The 15005-nt window shown below is 40.3% G+C and overlaps 1 protein-coding gene across 16 annotated transcripts in view; it reads left to right on the top strand.

The window, feature by feature from the left end:
* Nucleotides 1–15005, top strand: part of LOC103545992 (zinc finger protein 709-like) — a 515885-nt gene that overhangs the window by 401953 nt on the left and 98927 nt on the right. Inside the window, exon 2 of one of the 16 annotated variants that reach the window (XM_070625413.1) lies at nucleotides 9704–9734. The exons of 14 other annotated variants lie outside the window; for them this stretch is intronic. The gene's annotated coding sequence lies outside the window, so the exon portion shown is untranslated. Of the gene's footprint in view, nucleotides 1–9688; nucleotides 9735–15005 lie in introns of all 16 variants that reach the window. One more of the 16 variants, XM_070625414.1, reaches the window with a different exon arrangement.

The raw sequence follows: 15005 nt of genomic DNA, 5'->3' as shown, positions 1-15005 counted from the left end.
TCGGAACCTTCTGACCGTGGCTTTCCTTCTGTACTGTGGGAAGCAGGCATGCTCATCTGAGCTGATTCCAGTATTTGTGTTTCTTTCCTGTGGATTCCTTTATTGATGGACTAGTGCAGCCCTTTGGCTCTGGTTTCCCTTAGCACTTGGGCCCTGAGACTGTAAGTTGATTGAGAGAGAGGATCTGAGGAAAGCAAGCAAATTTTTTCACTTTAGATCAGTCTTTCTATGTGCATATCTGCAGAGAACATAGAAATTTGAAAGGCTAAAACAATTGAAATGCTCTTTTAATTGATGTGAGGGAAACTTCTAAAAGCTGTCGTAAATCTTTGAAAATCCGGTACATTTAAGGGTTTAAGCACAAAAACTGATTGCCTTATATTATGCCATTCGTCCCTGCACATATCCCGAGTGTGAGGTGTAGGGGAAGGACGGACCAGGGTGCTGCGTGTCCTGTTACTCAGAGATGTGAAAAGTTTATTCTGCATGGTTTACGCTTTTCTATCTATTAGTGTTTAAAGGAGTTAAATCTTACAATGGTTTCCTATGTACAAGAGTTAAAATTAAAGAATATAAATATCTCTGTTTATTTGAAATAAATCTGTAAGACAGCAAAGTCTTACTTACGATGACTTGCTGTGGACATGTCCTAGTCTCCTCCAGCACTTTTACTCCAGCCACCCCCAAATATACAGTTTTGATCGTTTTTGAGCCTCCTGTGCGTGTTTCTTTGTATAAATCCATCGAGAATATATATTTTTCTTATCCATATTTGTCCCTGTAGTGAGCAGTCAGACTCCACATTTTTGGGTGACTGCTCACAGCTTAAGCCTCACCCACCCTCTTCCCCTCGTGCCCCCACCTGGACAAGCTGAGGAGAAGCCTGGGTGCTCTCTCCTCTAGAGCAGGCAGGAGATTCCACCACCCCAGCCCCTGCCTGTGTGCAGAGCTCTTGCCCCGGCCCCACCCCCAGGCCCAGTGAACCCCCAGACCAGGCTCCATTCCTTGCTTTCTGAGCCCTGTCAGAGCTGCTTGAGAGGCCGGCCCTGCCCTCCCCTCAGACCTCTATTATGTGAGTCCTAAGCCTTTTCCTACCCTGTGGTGTGTGTGTGTGTGTGTGTGCACGCGCGTGCGCCACCCTGGCATCAGTCTCAACAAGGGAACCACCCCTCTGCAGGTAATCATAACAGTTGGTGCCCTGAGAAGCATGTCCACACACACATGACCCCACCCGTGGGTCTGTCTTCTCTTGCTCTGACTTGCTCCCCTGCTCTGCTGCCTGGTGGCGGCATGCACTGTGGGCTGCTGCTTGCTGGGGAGCTGGGCTGTGAACTGTGCTGCCCTGTGTTGCATTGTTGACCTACCAACCTCAGTTCCAGGTTCAGCTGACCAGAGTTGGCAATTTCAAGAATTTATAGGCATGTGGGAGTAGGACTGTTGGATTGATGCCTCCCTAAATGAGTCCTGGGTCAGTGTCTTTGTAGGGATTTATCTGTGTGTTGGAGTGAAGCTGTGACAGAAGCTGTGGTAGCCTGACATACCTCAGCGATGGGGGTATAGACAGGGACCATACATTTTGCAAGAGGTGGGTCCATCAGATGGTCACTCCTGAAAGAGCTGTCATTTAAAAAACAGGGAAGAGATGGGGAAAGGCAGACAGTAGGTGGCGGGGTGAGTCCACACTCCTAACACCAGAGGGCTCCCCAGGCCCCTTCAGTACCTCTGCTGCTGCCGCTGCCTCTGCTGCCACAAAGATCCTGACCTAGAGGGTTATGGGGGACACACTCATGGCACCTCTCTGGCACAAGGGATTAGTTCAAACCTGACTTAAGCCCAGGGTTTCAACCTTGTAAAGCAGCCAGTTGTCAAGGGGGAGGCTCCTAACCCTGATGGCACTGTTTTGAGGCTCTTAGGTCGAAAAATTTATAAATAGCAGGGTAGGGAGGCACTCCCTCTCCTGCAGTATATCCCATGATGAAGAAAACAAAACAGGAAAGATCAGGAGGAAGGAAACAGTAGATAAAATACTGAAACGAAAGTCTACAATTTGACCCAATTGGGAATCCAGAATATACTAGAAGAATTTACATAACAAAACAGATAAAGGTACACTGCTTGACTTTTGGGCCTCTGCAACATCGGTTCTGAATTAATTTTGCTCTCTGATGTAATGCACTAATTCAGAAATAATCAAACAGGTACTCAATATGAAGTGTCAAATTACAGTAATACCCAGGATTCCACTAAAGTTAACTAAGGTGCCCCTGATGATCTTAGGGGTGTTAATGAATATAATATAGAGGACATATAGGACAAATGTTTCATTCTTTACCCATCAGAACTATGGTCTTGCCTAAATTCCTTGTACTAATAGTACCCATTGTCCTAAAATATCCCATAGTGAGCTGGGAAGCTCTGATCCGATGAGCAAGAATTGGAGTTAAAAGAATTCTCTGCCCCTTACAAATTGACTTGACAAATTGGGACCCCAGGGACTTTGCCCCACAAATCTAGTAGTTAAAATGGCCCAATGTCAATTTCACAGGGCCTTGAAGGATTGAAAACTATAGAAAACCTAGTTAGTGAAGGGTTGATTATTCCCAGTGCTGGTTTTTTTTTTTTAAATCTTGAATTGCCCTCTTTCTTATTTATTTATTTTATTGAGTTCGTAATAGTTTACATCATTGTGTGGTTTCACTTGTACATTATTTTTTGTCTGTCCCCATATAAGTGCTCCCGTTCACCCCCTGTGTCCAGCCCCCACTGCCCTTTCCCTGGTAACTACTGAACTGTTCTCTTTGTCCATATGTTTGTTTGTCTTTCACATATGAGTGAAGTCCTATGGTGTTTGTCTGGCTTATTTCGCTTAACATAATACCCTCCGGGTCCATCCGTGTCATTGCAAATGGGATGATTTTGATGATTTTGTCTTTTTTTTATGGCTGAGTAGGATTCCATTGTATGTATATACTACATCTACTGTGTACAGTCAGCGGTCGATGGGCTCTTGGGTTGCTTCCATGTCTTGGCTATTGTGAGTAATGCTGCAGTGAACATAGGGGTGCATACGTCTCTTTGACTTGTTGATTTCAAGTTCTTTGGAAAAATACCCAGTAGTGAGATAGTTGGGTCATATAGTGTTTCTGTGTTTAGTTTTTTGAGGAATCTCCATACTGTTTTCCATAGTGGCTGCACCAGTTTGCATTCCCACCAGCAGTGTTTGAGGGTTCCCTTCTCTCCACACCCTCCCCAACGTTTGTTATTTTTAGTCTTAGTGATTATAGCCGTTTTAACAGGTATAAGGTGGTATCTTAGTGTAGTTTTGATTTGCAATTCCGTGATGATTAGTGATGTTGAGCATTTTTTCATGTGCCTTTTGGCCATCTGTATATCTTTGGAAAAATGTCTGTTCCTATCCTCTGCCCATGTTCTGATTGGGCTGTTTGTTTTTTTGTTGTTCAGTTGTGTGAGTTCTTTATATATTTCGGAGATTAACCCCTTGTTGGATATATGACTTGCAAATATTATCTCCGAATTGGTGGTTTGTCTTTTTGTTTTGATGCTAGTTTCTTTTGCCTTGCAGAAGCTCTTTAGTCTGATGAAGTCCTACTTTTTTATTTTTTCTTTTGTTTCCTTTGTCTGAGAAGACATGGTATTTGAAAAGATCCTTTTAAGTTCAGTGTCACAGAGTGCACTACCTCTTTTATCATCTGGAAGTTTTATGGTTTCAGGACTTCAAGTCTTTGATCCATTTTGAGTTTATTTTTATGTATGGCATGAGCTAAGGGCCTACTTTCGTTCTCTTGCAAGTGGCTGTCCAGATTTCGCAACACCGTTTATTGAAGAAACTATCTTTTCTCCATTTTATGTTCTTGGCACCTTTGTCAATGATTAGCTGTCTATAGATATGTGGTTTCATTTCTGGGCTTTCAGTTCTGTTCAGTTCATCTGTGCACCTGTTTTTGTCCCAGTACCATGCTGTTTTGATTACGATGGCTTTGCAGTACATTTTGAAGTCAGGGATTGTGATTCCTCCAGCTCTGTTTTCTCAGGATTGCTTTAGCAGTTTGGGCTCTTTGGTTGCTCAGTATGAATTTTAGTATTCTTTGTTTTATTTCTGTGAAGAAGGTCATTGGGATTCTGATTGGGATTGCATTGAATCTATAGATTGCTTTGGGTAGTATGGACATTTTAACTACGTTTATTCTTCCGATCCATGTGCATGGAGTCTCTTTCTGTCTCTTTATGTCATCGTGTATTTCTTTCAGTAATGTCTTATAGTTTTCATTCTGTAAGTCCTTCACCTCCTTGGTTAAATATATTCCTAGATATTTTATTCTTTTTGTTGTGATTGTAAATGGAATTGTATTCTTGAGTTCTCTTTCTGTAAGATTGTTATTAGAGTATAGAAATGCAGCTGATTTTTGTATGTTGATTTTGTACCCTGCAACTTTACCGTAGTTGTTTATTTCTAATAGTTTTCTGATGGATTCTTTAGGATTTTATTTATTTATTTTAAAGATTTTATTTTATTTTTTTCCTTTTTCTCCCCAAAGCCCCCCGGTACATAGTTGTATATTCTTCGTTGTGGGTCCTTCTAGCTGTGGTATGTGGGACGCTGCCTCAGCATGGTTTGATGAGCAGTGCCATGTCCGCGCCCAGGATTCGAACCAACGAAACAGTGGGCCACCTGCAGTGGAGTGTGCGAACTTAACCACTCGGCCACGGGGCCAGCCCCAGGATTTTTTATATGTAAAATCATGTCATCTGCAAAGAGGGAGAGTTTCACTTCTTTATTTCCCATTTGGATTCCTTTTATTTCTTTCTCTTGCCTAATTGCTCTGGCCAAAACCTCCAGTACTATGTTGAATAAGAGTGGTGAGAGTGGGCACCCTTGTCTTGTTCCTGTTCTCACAGGGATGGTGTTCAGTTTTTCCCCATTGAGTATGATGTTGGCTGTGGGTTTGTCATATATGGCCTTTATTATGTTGAGGCAATTCTCTTCTATCCCCATTTTGTTAAGAGGTTTTCTTTTTTTTTTTTTTTTTTTTTATCATAAATGGCTGTTGGATCTTGTCAAATGCTTTCTCTGCATCTATTGAGATGACCATGTGGTTTTTATTCCTCATTCTGTTAGTGTGGTGTATCATGTTGATTGATTTGCAGATGTTGCTTGATTTGTGGATGTTGAACCATCTCTGTGTCCCTGGTATGAATCCCACTTCATCATGATGTATGATCCTTTTGATGTATTGCTGTATCCGAGTTGCCAATATTTTGTGGAGGAATTTTGCATCTGTGTTCGTCAGCAATATTGGCATGTAGTTTTTCTTTTTTATGTTATCCTTGTCAGGCTTTGGTGTCAGAGTGATGTTGGCCTCGTAAAATATGTTAGGAAGTGTTTCATCTTCCCAAATTTTTTGGAATAGCTTGAGAAGGATGGGTATTAAATCCTCTCTGAAAGTTTGGTAGAATTCCCCAGGGAAGCCATCTGGTCCTGGGCTTTTATTCTTTGAGATGCTTTTGATTACTGTTTCAATCTCTTTCCTTGTGATTGGTCTATCAGATTATCTGTTTCTTCTTGATTCAGCTTTGGGAGGTTGTAAGAGTCTAAGAATTTATCCATTTCCTCTAGGCTATCCATTTTGTGGGCATATACTTTTTTGTAGTGTTCTCTTGTAATCCGTTGTATTTCTGTGATATCCGTTGTTATTTCTCCTGTTTCATGTCTAATTTTGTTTATCTGAGCTTTCTCTTTTTTTTTTCTTAGTAAGTCTGGCTGGGGGTTTGTCAATTTTATCTATCTTCTCAAAGAACCAGCTCTTGGTTTCATTGATCCTTTCTACTGCCTGTTTTGTTTCAATAGCATTTATTTCTGCTCTGATTTTTATTATTTCTCTCCTTCTGCTGACTTTGGTCTTTGTTGTTCTTTTTCTAATTCAGTTAGGAGTAATTTGAGATTGCTGATTTGGGATTTTTCTTGTTTGTTAAGGTGTGCCTGTATTGTGATGAATTTCCCTCTTAATAAGTCTTTTGCTGCATCTCATGTGAGTTGGGCTGGTATGGTTTCACTTTCATTTGTCTCCAGATATGTTTTGATTTCTCCTTAAATTTCTTCAATGCTCCATTGCTTGTTCAATAGCATGTTGTTTAGTCTCCACATCTTTGTGCCTTTCTCAGCTTTTTTCTTGTAATTAATTTCTAGCTTTATAGCATCATGATTGGACAAGATGCTTGTTATTCACTTTCTTAAGTTTATTGAGTCTTACCTTGTTTCCTAACATATGATCTGTCCTTGAGAATGTTCTGTGTGCACTTGAGAACAATGTGTATTCTGCTCTTTGGGGATGGAGTGTTCTATATGTGTCTATTAAGTCCAACTGGTTTAGCTTTACGTTTAATTCCACTGTTTCCTTGTTGATTTTCTTTCTGGATGATCTATCCATTGATGTGAGTGGAGTGTTGAGGTCCTCTACTATTTTGAGTTATTATTAATATCTTCTTTTAGGTTTGTTAATAGTTGCTTTATGAACTGTGGTGCTCCTGTGTTGGGTGCATAGATTTATAAGTGTGATTTCTTCTTGATGGAATGTCCCTTTGATCATTCTATACTGCCCCTCTTTGTCTCTCTTTACCTGTCGTATCTTTTATTTTTGAGGAAGATTAGCCCTGAGCTACTTCCAATCCTCCTCTTCTTTCTGAGGAAGACTGGCCCTGAGCTAACTTCCATGCCCATCTTCCTATACTTTATATGTGGGATGCCTAACACAGCATGGCTTTTACCAAGTGTTGCCATGTCCGCACCCGGGATCGAAACCAGCAAACCCCGGGCCGCAGAGAAGCGGAACTTGCGAACTCAACTGCTGCGCCACTGGGCTGGCCCCCTACCTTTCTTATCTTGAAGTCTCCTTTTCAGATATAAGTATTGTGACACCTGCTTTCTTTTGTTTGCCATTAGCTTGGAGTATCCCTTCATTCTGAGCCAGTGTTTGTCCTCGGAGCTGAGATGTGTTTCCTGGAGGCAGCATATTGTTGGCTCTTGTTCTTTAATCCATCTCGCCACTCTGTGTCTTTTTATTGGAGAATTCAATCCATTTACACTTAGGGTGATTACTGATATATGTGGGCTTAATGCTACCATTTTATCACTCATTTGCTGGTTCTCCTGCATTTCCTTTGTTTCTGGTCCTGTGTGTTTTGGTCTACCTATTGAATGATGTAGTTTGTTATCAGGTGTTTCTTTGTTTTGTCCTTATTCATTATTTGTGTCTCTGTTCTGCTTTTTTGTTTAGTGGTTTGTGTTCAGAATCTTGTATATAAGATAGTCCATTTTCTGATGGCCTCTTATTTTCTTAATCTAAACTGATTCAGTCTCTTTCCTCTTCCCCTCCTAAGTTGTTTTTGTCACATCTTACTCCATCTTGTGTTATGAGCTGGTGGTTAAAATGACAAGATTATCTTTGTTTTTGGTGTTTTCTTTCCCTTTATCTTTAATGCTGTACTTGGGTATTTGCTATCCTATTCTGATTCTGTCTACCTATTTATCTCCTTACTCCATGCTTTGTAACCCTTTGCTCCCTTTTTTTTTTTTTCCGGGTATGAGGGCCTTCTTGAGGATTTATTGTAGAGGGGTCCTATGTCTTGAACTCCCTTAGCTGTGGTTTGTCTGGCAAAGTTTTTGTTCGTCCATCATATCTGAAGGATATTTTTGCTGGATAGAGTATTCTTGGCTGAAAGTTTTTGTCTTTTACAGATTTGAATATGTCATTCCATTCTCTACTAGTCTGTAAGGTTTCTGCAGAGAAATCTGCTGAAAAACTGATGGGGGTTCCTTTGTAGGTTATTTTCTTCTGCCTTGCTGCTGTTAGTATTCTTTCCTTCTCATTCATTTTTGCCAGTTTCACTACTATATGCCTTCCAGTAGGTTTTTTACATTGACATATCCAAGAGATCTGGAAGCCTCTTCCACATGGATTACCATCTCTTTACCTAGGTTTGGGAAGTTCTCTGCTATTATTTCTTTGAATACGCTTTCTGCTCCATTCTCCTTCTCTTCTCCTTCTTGAATACCTATAATTCTTACATTTCATTTCCTAACGAGTCGGATATTTCTCAGAGACTGTCTTCATTTCTTTTTAGTCTTCATTCTCTCTCCTCCTCTATCTGGAGCATTTCAACATGTCTGTCTTTGATTATGCTTCTACACTTATCTATGATGTCTGCTTGAGTGTTCAGGGACTCCATATTTTGTTTATTTCTTCCATTGTGTCTTTCATCTCTAATATTTCTGATTGATTCTTCTTTATAGTTTCAATCTCTTTTGTGAAGTAGCTCCTGAACTTGAATTCTCTACATTGTCTTTTACCTCATTGAGTTTTTTGATGATAGCTATTTTGAATTCATTGTCATATACCTGACATATTTCTGTGTCTTCAGGACTGATTCCTGGGTCATCTTGTCTCTGGTCTGGCGATTTGATATAATGTTTGATATTGCTAGAAGGGGTGGCTCTGTTTTTTATGCATCCTGGCATTAGTGGGTTGCAGTTACCTCCTGTCGACACGGAGTGGGGGTCAAGAACCATGTATTCTGAGCCATCTTCCCTCAGCTGAAATCCCATGGGGTAGAGCTGTGCTGGGGAGGTTCGGAGAGGGGTGCTTTCTCTTGCGTGCTCTTAGGGTTTTCTCCCTCCACTCTCACTATCTGCTCCCCTTGGGTGTTGGCTTGATAAGGTCTCCCCCCGCAAAAGCTCTTGCACTGCTAAAGGTCTTCTGTCTAGTCTGCATGGGCCCTCTGGAATCCTTGATACTCCTGTGAACAAACATCCCCATCCCCGTTTGTTCCTCGTTGGAGGCCTTTGGAGGCGTTTGTGGATCATTGTTGTTGGGTGGGACAAAGTTTTTTTCTTACCTCATTCCACCTCCTCCGAGGGGGGCTCCAGCCTCTCCATCCTCTGTAGTATGGCTGCATGTGTCTCTCCGACGTTATTTGTGTTGTGTTTGGATGTCCTCTGTTAGAGTATGAATGTTTTTTCATTGTGTCTTGGAGGGGGAAGATTGCCAGGAAAGTTCATTCTGCCATGATACTCAGGTCCTCAGTGGCTCAGGTTTACAGGTTCAGATCCTGAGTGCAGACCTACATCACTCTTCAGCCATGCTGTGGCCATTACTCACATAGAAAATTGAGGTCAATTGGCCAGATTTAAGCTCAGTGCTGATTTTCCTCAAGCAAAAAAAGAGGAAGATTGGCAACACTTGTTAGCTCAGGGTAACTCTTGCTCAGCAAAAAGAAGCTGTAATGTTTTGATGGGACAGAATCTCTGGACTATGAGCTTCAGAACAGGTTCTTAGCATTCATTCCTCCTCTATTGTCTGAGAAATTCTGAAGAATCTGGGAGTTGTCTTATAGCTCTTTCCTCGATCAGATAAGGTTTTGGCCAATTAGATCCCTTTGAGTGATGGCCAAAGTTAAGAGAGCACAGAAAGCTTTGGGCATATAGGAAAAAGTTTTACCCTGCTTTCCTGCATTAAGCATGAGACAATTTTTTCCAGTCTTCAAAATGAGAATGTCCTTGGGTTACTAGTGGAAATAAACATAAATTTTGCGGGTTCCCTAAGACTGGACTCCCTGATGCTTTTAACTCTCAAATTACTCCAAAATGTATCTCCAGCAAATTCATTGTTAACAGGATATGTGTTTCCAGGGGTTGCTGGCTGCAGTTGCTTCTCCTCCAGGTAAGCAGTAATTCTCCATACTTCTCAGTTTCTCATTTGGAAGCATTGGTTTGTCATCTCATCTCAAATCTTGCTTGGATCTAAGGAGAAGTGTTGCTTTTCAGGTGGTTGTTATTTTCTTGTTGTGAAGATGAGATCACTCAGAGCTCCTTATGCATCAGAACAGAAACCAACCATCCACCTCTGTTGCTGTGTTTTCCCTTGTGAGACTATCCCATTTGCATGTGTGAATTCTACTGCTAGAGCAACGTGGGAGGTTTCAAAGTTTTCTTTTTTGTCTAATGCATCTAAAAAGATTATGTTTTCTCTGGTTTTGGATTTCTTTTTCTCATCTTATAAAAATTCCATTACCTGAATACCCATTTGTTACCCAAAAGATATTTTCCATTGGTTATCTTGTGTTTTATCATGGCCTTTGGGGGTCAGGATTAACACCCTATATAAAATGGGATTAGATGCCATCACCATGTTGCCACATGCATCAAGTGAATAAGAATATGTTCATTGCTCACAGGTACTTTCTAAGGAGAGCAGGGCAAGGCTAAGCAGGCTGGAGCAGCATGTGTGAGGAAGAATAGCTCGAACTTTAAGGTATATTTGTGTAGAGGCTCCAGGTTTCCAAGGTTTGACCCCTGTAACAGTTCACACAAAGAAAAATACACGTATCAACCTTCCTGACTTATGTATCCATTGTAGGCCAGACAGGGTGAGCAGGTATCTAAAGCTTATTGAGAGTCAAATATCAAAAATGAGGTGACGTCAGCATCATGGCAGAGTGAGATCTTCCCTTAGTCTCTCCAAGATACAATGAAAAGGATATTTGCAAACCAAGAGAAGACATTCACAAGAGACAGTAGATGTCTGAGAGATCCAAGGCGCCATATGTCTGAAGGTGAGCCTGCAGACCCCTCCCCAGCAGGCAGTGGAAGGAGGTAAGCAGATCTCTTCTCCCTTCTGAGTGGCAGCCATTTGGGTGTGGGACTTCATGTGGTGCCTGGCACATGACTCTGAGAAGAAGGGGGGAAAGGCAGCCATCCATGGGAACACTCTCACTCTTGGAGTTGCCTCAGCCTGTGGGATTGCTTCCACACCAAGGCAATTGCGAGGGTGTCCCCACCAAGGCAAGCAGCCCAGTCAGGCAGACAGTGAGTGGAGAGCAGAAGCGTGTAGGACCACAGGCTGGAAAGAAAGCACCCCTCCTGCCTGGTGCATAGGCTCGGCTAGCCAGTCAGAGCAGGGGATCCCTGACAAAGTGCCTGTGCCTATGTGTGTAAAGTAGCAGCATCCAGCAGGTAAACAGAGAGGGGCCCTGGTGGCACAGCTACCAATAATAGGAACAACTGCCAGGGGTCATGGTGGGCTCAGAAAACACAGCTCCTGCCTCCCACACTGGTGGCCAGTGGAATCTGCACCCAGACAGTACCACTATTTGGTGGGAAAAGTACACCCCATGAAACAGCATAAAGAAGCGTATTAACACTCCTGACCAGAAGGAAAATGACAAGTATCTAGAAATCAATCGAGAAGTTACAGAAATTTAAAATCTAAATGACAGAGAATTCAAAATAGTTATCATAAATAAATTCAGTGGGTTACAAGAAAATTCAGAAAGACAGTTCAATAAAATCTGGAATAAAATTAATGAACACAGGAAATTCTTCACAAAAGAGGTTGAAAGTATTTTAAAAATCCAATCAGAAGTGCTAGAGATGAAAAACACAATTAGTGAGATAAAGAAAAATCTGGAATAATTAATAAACAGAGCTCATATTATGGAGAACAGAATCAATACTTTAGAGGATGGAAATATAGAAATGCGTCTGATGGAGGAGATGAGAGAACTAAGATTAAAAAGAAATGAAGAAACTCTTTTGAAATACCTGACTCAATTACAAAATGCAAGATAAAGATTGTAGATATTCCAGAGAGAGAAGGGAGCAGAGAGCTTGTTCAAAGAAATAATAGCTGAAAACTTCCCATCCTGGGGAAGGAGCTGGAATTACATGTAAATGAGGCTAATATAACTGCTAGTTGCATCATAGTAAGAAGATCTTCTCCAAGGCGTATATTAGTAAAACTGGCAAAATTCAGGGACAAAGAAAAAATAGTAAGGGCAGTAAGGCAGAAGAAAATAACCTAAAAGGAACTTGGATCTGGCTTTCAGCAGATTTCTCAGCAGAAACCTTACAGACTAGGAGAGTGGAATAATATATTCAAAATTTTGAAAGTCAAAAATTTTCAGTCAAGAATATTCTATCTGGTGAAACTGTCCTCCAGATCTAAGGAAAAAAAACAACTTTCCCATATTAAAAAAGAAAAGCTGAGGGGGTTCGTTTCCACAAGACCACCCCTACAAGAAATGAGCAAGGAGGCCCTCAGATGTGAAAAAAAAGAGTGTAGAAAGCCTTGAGCAAAGAGATGAATAGACAAAACCAGAAAATTGCAACTCTCTATCAGAACAGGTTACTAAACACTTAATTATAACATGAAAGGTAAATGGAAGGAAACCATCAAGAATAACTATAATCACTTCAATTTAATCACAAACTCACAATACAAAATGGAACAAGTTTTGACAATGATAATTTAAATTTAAACAAAAATTTAAATAAGGGATGGCACCTGCTTATTGTAAGGAAATAAGAGGCTATGAGAAAATAGACTATCTCATTTATGAAATCTTTTATACAAACTACATGTTAACTAAGAAACAAAAATCAGAACAGACACACAAATGAGAAACACAGAAACCTGAGAAAACTATCATAGCAAATCACAAAACTGAATTGGCAGTCAGAAATACACAGGACAAGAAACAGAGAAATACAGAACAACCGTAAGACAGGTGGTAAAATGGTAGTATCAAGCCCTCGTATGTCAATAATCCCTCTAAATGTAAATGGATTGAATTCTCCAATGACAAGGCACAGAGTGGCAAGATGGATTCAAAAACAAGACTCAACAATATGCTGTTTTTAGGAAACATATCTCAGCTCTAAAGAGAAACACAGACTCAGAGTGAAGGGATGGAAGATGATGCTTCAAGCTAATGGCCAACAAAAGAAAGCAGGTGTCGCAATACTTATAACAGACAAAGGAGACTTCAAGATGAAAAGGCAATGAGAGACAAAGAAGGGCAGCATATAGTGATAAAAGGGACACTCCCCCAAGAGGACATAACACTTGTGAATATATATGCACCTAACGCAGTAGCACCAGAGTACACAGGGCAACTGTTAACAGACCTAAAAGGAAAAATTAACAGGTACACAGTAGTAGTAGGGGATCTCAGAACCCCGCTGACATCAATGGATAGATCATCCAGACTGAAAGTCAACAAGGAAATAGTGGAATTAAATGAGAAACTAGACCAGAAGAACTTAGTAGATATATCTAGAACACTCTATCCAAAACCAGATGAATACACATTCTTCTTAACTTCACATGCAGCATTCTCAAAGATAGACCATATATTGGGAAACAAGGCAAACCTCAATAAATTTAAGAAGACTGAAATCATATCAAGCATCTTTTCAGACCATAGTGCTATCAAAATAGAAGTTAATCACAAGAAAATAGCTGAGAAAGTGACAAATATATGGAGACTAAACAACATGCTACTGAACACTCAGTGGATCATTGAAGAAATTAAAGGAGAAATCAAAAAACACCTGGAGACAAATGAAAATGAAAATACATCATACAACTCATATGGGATACAGCAAAAGTTGTCCTAAAAGGAAAGTTCATAGCAACAGAGGCCCACCTTGACAAAACATAAAAATCACAAATAAGAAATCTTAAACTACACCTAACAGAACTAGCAAAACAACAAAGCCCAAAGTCAGCAGAAGGAGGGAAATAATAAAAATTAGAGCAGAAATAAATGCAATAGAAGCCCAAAAGATGGTAGAAAGGGTCGATGAAACTAAGAGCTGGTTCTTTGAGAAGATAAACAAAATGGACAAATCCTTAGCCTGACTCACTAAGTAAAAAGAGAGAAGGCTCAAATAAAGTAAGAAATGAAAGAGAAGAAATTGCAACAGATAGCAGAAATACAAAGGATTATAATAGAATACCAAGAAAACCTATATGCCTACCAATTTGACAATTCAGAAGACATGGATAAATTCTTAGACTCATAAAATCTCCCAAACTGAATCAAGAAGAAATAGAGAATCTGAATAGAGTGATCACAAGTAAAGAGATTGAAACAGTAATCAAAAACCTCCTAAAAAAGTAAAAGTCCAGGACCAGATGGCTTCTCTGGAGAATTCTACCGAACGGTCAAAGAAGAGGAATGTCTTTTCTTCTCAAACTGTTCCAAAAATTTAAGAAGATGGAACACTTGGTAACTCATTCTATGAGGCCAGCATCACCCTGATCCTAAAGGCATACAAGGACAACACAAAGGAAAATTACAGACCAGTATTGCTGATGAACACAGATGCAGAAATGCTCAACAAAATATTGGCAAACTGAATACAGCTATACATTAAAAGGGTCATTCACCATGATCAACTGGAATTCATACCAGGGATGCAGAGATGGTTCAACATCCATGAATCAATGGGATATACCACTTTAATAAATGAGGAATAAAAACCACATGATCATCTCAATAGATACAGGGACCACAATTGACATGATCCAACATCCATTCTTGATAAAATCTATCCATAAGATGGGTATAGAAGGAAAGCTCTTCAATGTAATAAAGGGCACGTATGACAAACCTACAGCCAATGTCATACTCTTGGAGAATAATTGAAAGCCATTCCTCTGACAACACAAAAAGATAATAGTGCTCACTCTGGCCACTCTGATTCAATATAGTACTGGAGGTTTTGTCCAGAGCAATTAGGCAACTGGAGGAAATAAAAGGAATCGAAGTTGCCAAGGAAGAAGTGAAAGTCTCACTGCTCACAGATGACATGATTCTATTTATAGAAAACCTTAAAGAATCTATCAGAAAGCTATTAGAAATAATCAACAACTACAGCAAAGTTGCAGGGCGGAAAATCAACTCACAAACATCAGTTGTATTTCCTTACTCTGATAACAAACTAACAGAAAGAGAACTCAAGAATATAATCACATTTACAATTGCACCAAAAAGAATACAATATCTAAGGATAGGGGCTGGCCCTGTTGCAAAGTGGTTAGGTTTGTGCACTCTACTTCGGTGGCTCAGGGTTTTGCCAGCTTGGATCCTGGGCTTGAACATGGCACCGCTCATGGAGCCATGCTGAGGCTGCAACCCACATGCCA

The sequence above is a fragment of the Equus przewalskii genome, chromosome 6, assembly GCF_037783145.1.
Source record: "Equus przewalskii isolate Varuska chromosome 6, EquPr2, whole genome shotgun sequence".
NCBI classification, from domain to species: Eukaryota; Metazoa; Chordata; class Mammalia; order Perissodactyla; family Equidae; genus Equus; species Equus przewalskii.
The sequence above is the reverse complement of the archived record's forward strand: the minus strand, read 5'-3'. Positions and strand labels throughout refer to the sequence as shown.